Raw genomic sequence first — 9,908 nt, 5'->3', positions numbered from 1 at the left:
ACCCCCTGCTGCCTTCAGACTTTTTCTTACGAACATATAACTTTGCAGACTTTCAGAACTGTAACCAGCAGCTGGCTAAGCTCAGCCTCAATTTAGTGTGCTTCACTACTTTTTTTTTTTTTCCAAAATTACATTTCATAAAAACATAAACACGGAAGAGAATAGACTCTGGATGACAGTCAGCTTTGCACACACTTTGGAAGATAGTCAGCTTTGCATTGGAGGGGATGCAACATTTTCCACTCTCAGACCCATGATTATGTACATGATCACATACCGCATGTACACGCAATAATTTTAATTCTTTAGAATGTGGACATGGAAGAAAAATAAAATACCGTTGAAGACAGTAGAGAATCTTATCTTAATGCTCCATATATACCATAACTATCCAAAGTAATTAATACAAAACATATTCATATCTGTGTAACAACTACACTTGAGGATAAATAGATGATCTAAGCCATTTCTGCCTCACAGGAGAGAAGTAGAACAATTAGGCCCTTTTCGACACTACAGTAAAATGACTGGGTTACGGCAAAAGACACTGCATGCAGAGTATCTCCTTAATTATCAAAGTATCAAAAGATGCTGACTGGAAATTATAGCCAAAAAAAACCCAACTCTTTTATCTACAGATAACCGACCATCTATAATTTCTGTTCTAAGTATAAACAAACCAGTCCACTAATGTTAACAAAAATAAAAGATGGATAAGTAGAAAAATAAATACATTACAGCATCATTGTTCTGAGATCCTTCTGACTGATTCCTAAGGTTACATCTAAGATAGATTATCTGGAACACTTTAAGTTCTTGGTCCTTGTACTATAACTGTATCTTGTATGTGAATCAAGGACAGATTTGGACACGCATCAGCACACCACTGCCTTGTGAAGGCTAGCTGGGCATATGGGACAGCTAATGGCAGCATACTGCTGGAACTAGCTACAACAGAGAGCAAAACTCAGCATGCACCAAAGAGTTTCCCAGCCTCTTAGTACAGAGGAAACCTAACTGTGCCAGTAAAAAGTTGGCTATACCTTTTTAAGATCAGTTCTAAGACTTCCAGTACTGCTGCCACATGGCAATTGCTGCTGCTGTGACCCATGCTCCCTCTGTGCTAAAGGCAACGATGCTGTGAGATGCTGCAGGGACTGTTAGCAGGAAGAGCAGGAGGAGCGGCAGCAGGAGGAACAGCAGCAACAAGAAACAGAGCAGGATAAACAAATGGGATGAAATGGGACTCAGTACTGGAAGAAGACGACGGCGGGGGTGCATGGATAAGTGTCCCAACAGGCCACTTAGGGGTCTGTGGGAAGAAATCACATCAATCAACACTCAAAACTGATCAATACTGATTCCCATGGATCAGCTCAAAGTTTAATCTATATATAACCAGAATGTCATTTTCTGTGGCGTTTCTGAAGAAAAAAAGGATAGTCTTAACACCAGAATAACACAGAACTGCTTCATCTGGTAAATTCTTTTAAAAAGTTAAAGAGGATGCAAGTGAGTGAGTGAGTCAGAAGACAAGAAATTGTTTAAAAAGATATTGGCTATCACCACATTTCAAAACACCATTTCGAGAATTAGAACTATTTTATCCCATATCTTATGCTTCTAGAATCGCATGAAAATCCTAGCTTTCCCGTAAGTCTGTATTTCTTTTGCTTACTGGAAGAAGAATCCGAAGATGAAAACTAAGTTCAAAATAATCAAATATTTTTCAAATGATCATGACTGTTTAACGGAACTCTTCATTTACAAGCATCTGGGTCATCAGTTTGGCAATACTGTGTAACAGCAAAATTTGTACAGCCAGAAAAGCAAAATTCTGTGGACCTGCAGGAAAAAGTCTACTGGAAAAAGTTGTGTCTTCAATTTAATATGGAGAAGGAAATACGACCCGAGCCACTATAATTATAGAAGTACCAAAGCATTAGTAGTTAAAACACTTTGCAAACATGCAAGAAAAGTCTTAAGGACTTCTAGTTTCTATCTAAGCGACCTCAAATTTGCAAAGATTTATCCAAAACCAAGAAGAGTTTTAGGAGGAATTGCTTGTGAAGCATGCTGAAGCTGGGACACAGGAAGCTTGAACTGTTTGCTTGAATTGATTTGTATGGCTCCTTACTCACTGGAATATTTGTTACACAAAGCAATTTCTCAAGATGTTTTAATATATCGCACTGTACTCTGAGCTATCAGATCGGAGGATCCGCTGCTGTCAGCTGCAGAGCTGCGCGGCGCCCTGTGCAGAGAGGCCGCCAGCCGCCTCGGTCCCAGCTGGCTCCTCCTGCTCTGTTTCTTGTTGCTGCTGTTCCTCCTGCTGCCGCCGCTGCGACACGGCGGCCGCAAGGGGCGAGGGGAGGCACGTGGCGAGAAAAAGGCGAATTTTCCTCCATTTGAGGGAAGGGAGCGTACGGGACACAGCGCACGCTGGGGCAGAGTGGGGCAGCGGCACGCGCGGAGAGGCAGCAGGCAGAGACACCCGGCGCGCACCGCCCCGGCCTGTGGCGCCTCCCCAAAGGGGCTGGGGCGGCGGAGCCTTGAGACTGCGGGGTGGGGAAGGGTGCTCGGCCAAAGGTGAGCCTGGGGAAGAGGGGGGAAAGGTGTTTCCCTAAGTGTTTGTTTAATTGTTTATGTCTTTTTTTTTCCTCAATACGCGAATCAGTAGTTAACACTTTATGTTAATTGGCAATAATTAAATTAAGTAAAATTCCTCGAGTCAAGACTTGCTCACGACAAGGAGTCAAGTATTTTGGCGGAGGAGAACTGCCGAGGAGAGGCAAAACGTCAGAAATGCTGAGAAATTCTGAACACTTAGCTGGCTCTCCCTTTCTAACGTAGACCTTTCTGCCAGAATAGCTGCATCAGCTGGTTTTTCTGAAATCTTCCATCTGTACAGTTCCATCTGCACAGGGCTGCCGTATGCTTCCCCTCCTGCTCGCTTTGGCTTCAGGTACCAGTGTGACACTTAGACCTAATGAACAGCTTTAGAAGTTTTAAATGACTATAGTTAACAACCATTACCTGTCACTTCAGGTTACACCACTGCCTTTACTTATACTCTGGAATACATTATTAATATTTCAGTATCAGCAATCAGCCCATTAGCCCATGAACAAATTGTTTGTTTTGTTTACTGTCTACGTCTTTATTAAAATTGCATAAAATTCCGTGTGCATTCCAAGAACTGCTTTTCTGTATTTCAAAACAGACAAAATACTGAGGCAACAAAAACAAATCTTAGAGCCAAATATACATTTTAATACTCCTCTTGGCAGGACTGATCTGTCGCATCTGGGGTTGTACGCACGTTTACAATTTAAATTGCAACAGTGATACATATCCACTGACTGAAGTAATACTATGAAAATAATAATCCTCTACCAGCCCCCATTTCTGAGAATATCTGTCCTACCTTACAATGCAGCAAAAACACCTCTAACCATGGAAATGACAGAATTTAAATACAAGGCCAGAGAAGCAGATTTGGGTGTCCTGTGCTAGAGCTATATTTAAAGTTTGATTCTGGAACTCGAGCGTTTTCTACAGCTTCTTGCAACAGCCTGTTTTCTGGTTTGTACATGTTAGGTTGTTGCACCTGTTTTATTCCACAGTGAAATAACTTAATATGCTTCTGTCTCCCCAGTAAAATGTTCTTTTCACCAAGAACCTGAAGTGTGTGCCTTTGCTGAGCGAGAAAAAATAGTGGACCAAAACTGAACTCAGCTGGAGCTAAGCACCAGCCAGTCTAGCATTCATGAACTCTAGGTAAAAACGGTAGGTTTATTAGCTGTCTTCTTTCTAAATATTTGAGAAGAGATAGCGTTACATCTTTTTTCGTCTAACACTTCTTCCTTCACTATTGGCATTGCACAAACTTTAAATACATTAATTAAAAAAACAGAATTTTAAGATAAGAAAATCTGATCAGACTAATGAAGAAGTGACATTCTCTCTCTGCATTTTGCACCCACTTTGTAAACAAGCATTTTGTCTCTTTCAGCAATCTGTATATCAGTCAGTAGAGGGAGTCGTGTATTCAGTGCAACCAAATTCAGTTGCATTCATTTACTTTTAACCTTCATGTTTGAGGTGTAATTGATTCAAAGGTCAAGGACAGCAAAAAAAGGCTATCAAGCAGAATGTTTTCTCTTTCTTTTTTTCAGGGGGATAGAGAACTAAGATCTCTTGCCATCTAATTGTCAGTAGTGTTTTCTTCCAAAAAGAAGAAAAATGTTAATCCACCCTTATCTTTCCTCATCTCAGCATTGGTTTGCAGAAGCCTTGAATGTTTTCAACAGGAGGTAGTAAAGATTTGGCTGCAGAAGACAGGATTTTTTTTTTTCAGGACATGAAACAGCAACTCTTGCAAATAATGGCTATTTCCCCCTAACTCTTTGCACTGTTGCCTCTATCTATGTACTGTTGCCATTAGTATTGAGAGAGTCATTGTTCATTGTAAGAAAATATAAAAGAACATCATTATAAGTTCAGATTTCTACAGTGGCTTTCTGGAGGGGTTTTGATCAAGGCAGTAGGACTGCCTGAAAAGAGAAACATTTTCCAGGAGAATGTATTACACAGAAAGAGAATGCCCTGACACTGAAAGAAACTTGGGGTGGGGGGGGTTGGGGGGGGAGTACCTACCAGTAGGCTAGACAAAGGGCACAGGTCGAGGCCTTTTCTTTGAAAGCACTGATTAATGTGAGGTCCTGTTACCTGCTATAATCATCGTTTTGTTCAGAGTGAAAGGTTTCCTACATTCCTAATTTGTCTTAGGGATAGCAAAAGAGAAAAACTGTCTACCTCGGTCTAAGGGTGAGACAGTTTCATTTTGCTTCAGTTCAAAGTGATTGATACAAAGGATGCAGGTTGTCATACAAATGCTAACTGAGTGATTCCCTGGAAAGGCAGCCCCTGAGGCTCACATCACTCAACTATTTATCTTGATGAGAAGGGATATTTAGATTGTTCCTTAAATAAAACGTTACTGTTTGAAAATTAAAAAGAACTATTAAAACATGACAGAGAAAAGTTTGCATTTATATGCATGTGTACTCTCAAGGAGAAATGAGATATTTGCGTAAATTAAGTCTCTCTACTTGATTTTCCACTGTGAAACGTAAAACATGCTGGGAATTCCTGCTTTGCTGAGACTGGTAATCTGTGGTCCTGATCCTGTTTTCATCGAGGCCTGTAACAGATGTCCGATTGATTAAAATGGGACTTACACAGGCCTTTCTCAGGGGTAGTTCAGCCCCTCCCTCCAACGATGGACTAGTAAAGGGAGCCCAGGACAAGGAGGCCTCTAAGACTCAGTTAAGGGCCTGAAGAGGTGTGGAATAAGTAAAAGTCAAGAGTCACAAGACACAGAAAGTAAATTACAACAAAAGCCTCCGCTAACTACAGTTCTAGACAGTAAAAAATCAATATTCAGAGGCTGTCCATTCTGACAGCAAAAAGGAACAGTTCAACTGTTTTTAACGCGACGAGTCACAGACACTAGGAATGCGTTCTGTCTACAGTGGGAAACTTTGGAGCCACCATCACCAACATAATGAGTTTCCCTATAATAGATATTCTGCCCTGAACCTTAATGTGATCCAATAAAGGCATGACACTGTATGCTGTATAACCTCGCAGTTGCTGAGGACTCTGTCCAAAAAACAGGAGCACAACTCTTCCTATTCTGTCAGAACAATTTGTCAGCCAGCTAAATGTGGGAACTCAGAGAAGGGATGAAGTAACTGGGTTCTGTGCTGTAATGAATCACGGCAATTATTCATAAAGCGCGCACAACATCTGCCACCTGATTTAAGCATAGAACAACACTAATTTTCTTAGAATTATTTTAGTTTAAAGTATCCCTATAGGAAGAGTCAAGAAGAGCTGTTGTCTTGGATAGAGTTCACAGGATGTGGGACCATCTGTCTCTGTATCTGCTGTTGCTAGGACTGGAGGGTAAATGTGAAAACTCCTCACAAATCCATGCCAGGTGACAGTGAAAGAAAGGAACAGGAAACTTCCATCTCCATCTCCCTACCTATCCTAGGAAAAGTCATGAACAGCATTATCATCTGGAAAGGGATGTAACATTTTGACTGAACGAGGAACTGAGGAAAAATTCAGAAGAGTTAGAAACCTGAAACAAATCTAGTTGAGCATGTTTTAGTATTTTCCTTGTCTTGTATTGTCAACCTCATGACTGTACCCTCCTTGAGCAAGTGTCTTATAGCCATTCTGCAGTTCTAATGGTGAGTAGTATTGACCACACAAGCTCTGAATTTTATAGTAATGGTAAATATCGTAGCTCCCAGAGGCCAAACCGTGAACAAGAACCCCCAGTATTAAGCGCAATGCAAACTGTATCCAAAGACAGTCCCTTCCCTGTGCTAGATAGTTTACATCTTAGCTTAATCAATACCTTAAGATTGCTAACTGTTTATTGATCTGATAAATTAGGTGAAATATTGCTGGTGTTTTAAGCAATGGTTCAACTTTTTATAGCTTAGATTAAAATGCTAATAGGGAAAGCATGCAGGAATCTGGACAGCCATTCTTTAGAACGAAGTGAGCTTTTAAGTCAAATTGGGATGTTCAAAAGCGTTTGGCATCACATCATATATCTCAGTACTAGGCCGTTGTTCGGTGCTTTGGTAGTTTTCAGAAAGAATGAATGCCAGCACACAGTGATATATAATAAAGATTAACTAACATTTGCCAATTTAACTCCTGATTTTGGTCAGATACAACTTTGCCAGACTTAAAACATTTGAGCAAACGTAACCTGTGTCTGTCTCAGGATGGGTATTTCTGCAAAGCTTTAGCTAAATCAGTTATAGCCATCCAACAAAGAAAATCCATCAATGTTCTCTCTTTCTCTCTCTCTGTGTATATGTGTATTTATACATATATATAGAGTATATGTCTCTAAGCTTAAATATATAAATATCACACATGTATGCTATCTTGTTCAGGTGTTCTGCTGTCTATGAGCTTTGAAACAGGGACTTTTAACTTCTCTGGAAGATCCCTTGTATTAGGCAAATGTCTCTTGAATTTCTGTGGAAATGACTACCAAACTTTGCCAACTTACAAGAGAAGAGAAATCACTTTGGTCATCCATAACACACGCTCGTTACCATTCAGCCACTACAGGTGGGTGTATACAACACGAGGTGGAACCAGGATGCCAAACTGGCCTAAGTACAGGGAGGTAGCACTGAATCACCTAGGCATTCCATTCTTATGGACAGTGATATGGGAGACAAGTGAAAAATGGGACTGAGGAGATGAAACAGAGATGTCTGCTCTGTACAGAACAAGGTAGGGATCCTCATAAGAGTCATCCCACACAGAGTAAGTGGTGTGTATTTTCTTTTGCTTTTTCTTTTGCATTTTACATTTGTGATCTCATGTTATAATATTTCAACTCAGTTACTATTTTTAAATAGTAGGATTAGAACAGGGCTACAGTTTTTTAGACCAAGACCGTCTGTGCAAACTGACATACAACTGACAGGCGTAGCAAACATGAGTCCTTGTTTGGTGCATTCTGTGAATTCTGTCCTTCTCTTGTCGATTCTGAGTTTGTTCATGAGCTTTTTATTTGATCAAATAAACTAAAATAGCTAAACACTATTTTTAAGTAGATTAATTCATTGATTTATATTAATGTATAGCATACTATATTGCAGGAAACACATAAATCCCAAGACTTACTAGGTCTGTTGTAGCTTTGACTAGCCCTGATATAAGACATTTCCTCAAGATGTGTAGACAGCTCCTGACTTTTAAGGGGAAGACACTATTCAACCAGGCTAGATCTGGTCACAAAAATGTGACTATAGCTATCTGCAAACCTAAATACCATGTTTCCATCCTTTCATTTTCACTGAAGCTTTGAAGTAAATACAAAAGGAGCCAAAACTGAGCAAATTACCTGAGGACTGAAATATTTTTGACATAAGTCTCAAATGCAGTGCAAGTCTTTTATATTTCTTCTTCGTTGTTCTGGTTTTGTTTCATCTCAAAACACGAATGACAGTAGTGATGATGGAAAGATTGGACAGCTGGCCCTAGTTCCCTGTGTTGGATACAGACAGAAACACTGTGAGATGCCCTCTTCCAGGAGGCTCAGTGCCTGTGCAGCAGAAACATTTAACTACTTTCTTGCTGAAGGAATTATGCAACAGGAAGGATTCCATTTCACCTCCACTACTTTAGCAGGTCCTGTGTGCTAAAAGATTTCCTCTTTAGGTGGAAAGGCTGTAATTTCAAACCCATTTGCAACTAACCTGCCGAATTTGCTATGCCAGCATGAAAAAATCTCAAATCTCTTTACTGCCCTCAGGCCCAGTGAGAAGTTGCTGAGCAATCCCTACTTTGATCCATCCACAAAACATGGCAACAAAGCATATGAGTTCTTTGAGGATTGTTAAATATAACTAATAGCCTACGATAATGTACTGAGAAATCTGACCTAGAAGCCAAAGCAATTGCTCTTTCCGAGTACCTTCTTTTAGGAGACGTTGCTTTTAAATGACTTCTGCTTTTTCCACCCAAGTGACGGTTGCCTTTGTTAAATTACTTTCATAATCTGCTTTGCTTTGTAAAGTTTCAGTTACAATACAGGTGCGTTTAGTAATCAAATGCAGTTTAACATAAGTTATGTAACCAGTTCTCACAGATTATTTATTATTCACTAGAATTATTAATTATTATTATTAACCAGAATTTAGCCAGCCTGATTGCAAGAAGGCTTATTAGTCTCATTTTCTGTAGGAAGTCAGAGACAACAAGGAGAACCAGTTCAAGTCCTTGTCATGTTTGCGTTCGTTCACTGTCGTGTTACCACCTCCCATTTCCAGTTTCAGTGGGGGAGAAGAACAAGAAGAAAGAAGATCTATGCCCAGTAACTGGATGTCTTCACAAGTGTGTGGTTTATGATGAATCCAGATTCTTGCCTGTAATAACATCTAGGCAGTACACAAAGAAATTAAAAGTCCCAAAGCGCCACTTATCCTTACAACTCATAACACGTGATTAAGTGTTCCATCACAATGCAAAGGGATGGAACAAAGACCAGCCTCATACATTTTCTGCCATTATACCTTTAAAATGCCTGGGGAAAGGCAACTAGTGTAAGAAGCCAGTGTAGATTTCTCACTACCAAGAGGTCAGTTCTCAGGCATGTAACTGTAAGCAGATTCTGGTTTCCCCTGTGCTGCTTAGAGCAAAAGGCAGGTAAGAGAGAATCTGGCCAGGCTGTCCCTAGCACAGGCAAGGTGGGGAAAACGCACAAGTTTGAAGCATACGGATGGAAGGGTCATGTGCCTGAAGCTTTCTACAATTTTTTCACACAACAGTAATCTCTTCCTTCAAACCTTGATCCTTATATACTTAAGACTATCACAGCTCATCACAGCTGTAACAGTTTTTTTATAACCTCTATAAAATGTTAGCAAATATGCAATATCTGATGAGATAGGGGGAATATCTGTATGTCACACTTGCATTTTGTTATTATTATACATCCTCCTAGATTGATAAGATACAATTATTAGATACATTATGATATGCAGTGCTGAGATCAGCAAGAATGGTGCTGCTCCTCAAGGCAAGGCCACCCAGGAGCTGAGCAATCACAGCAGAAGGCAGGGCAGTGCCCTCACTGGCAGGACACAGTCCGACAGGCCGCAAGCAGCGTGAGCAGACCAGGGCTGGTAATCATCAGGCTCAGGCAAGGTGACAAGTCAGGTCTGAGGTCATCCAGGTCAATCCAGGAAATCCAGTCAGGGCCAGCATAGATAGAGCACTGCTCAGGCAAGGGCTAGGTCCAAACTCACGTGGAGCCCCCAGGGACCAGGGCAGCGTATGGAGGTCCAAGGAGGGAC

General features: G+C 40.6%; 1 long non-coding RNA gene across 1 annotated transcript; it reads left to right on the top strand.

Moving 5' to 3' along the window:
- Nucleotides 1–2,405: 2,405 nt before the first annotated feature.
- Nucleotides 2,406–7,652, top strand: LOC138067050 (uncharacterized). Its single transcript, XR_011140721.1, has 3 exons — nt 2,406–2,589; nt 3,659–3,789; nt 4,179–7,652. It is a non-coding gene; the product is annotated as an uncharacterized lncRNA (long non-coding RNA).
- The last annotated feature ends 2,256 nt before the right edge of the window (nt 7,653–9,908 follow it).

The sequence above is a fragment of the Struthio camelus genome, chromosome 4, assembly GCF_040807025.1.
Source record: "Struthio camelus isolate bStrCam1 chromosome 4, bStrCam1.hap1, whole genome shotgun sequence".
Taxonomy (NCBI): domain Eukaryota; kingdom Metazoa; phylum Chordata; class Aves; order Struthioniformes; family Struthionidae; genus Struthio; species Struthio camelus.
This window is presented reverse-complemented; position numbering and strand designations above follow the sequence as displayed.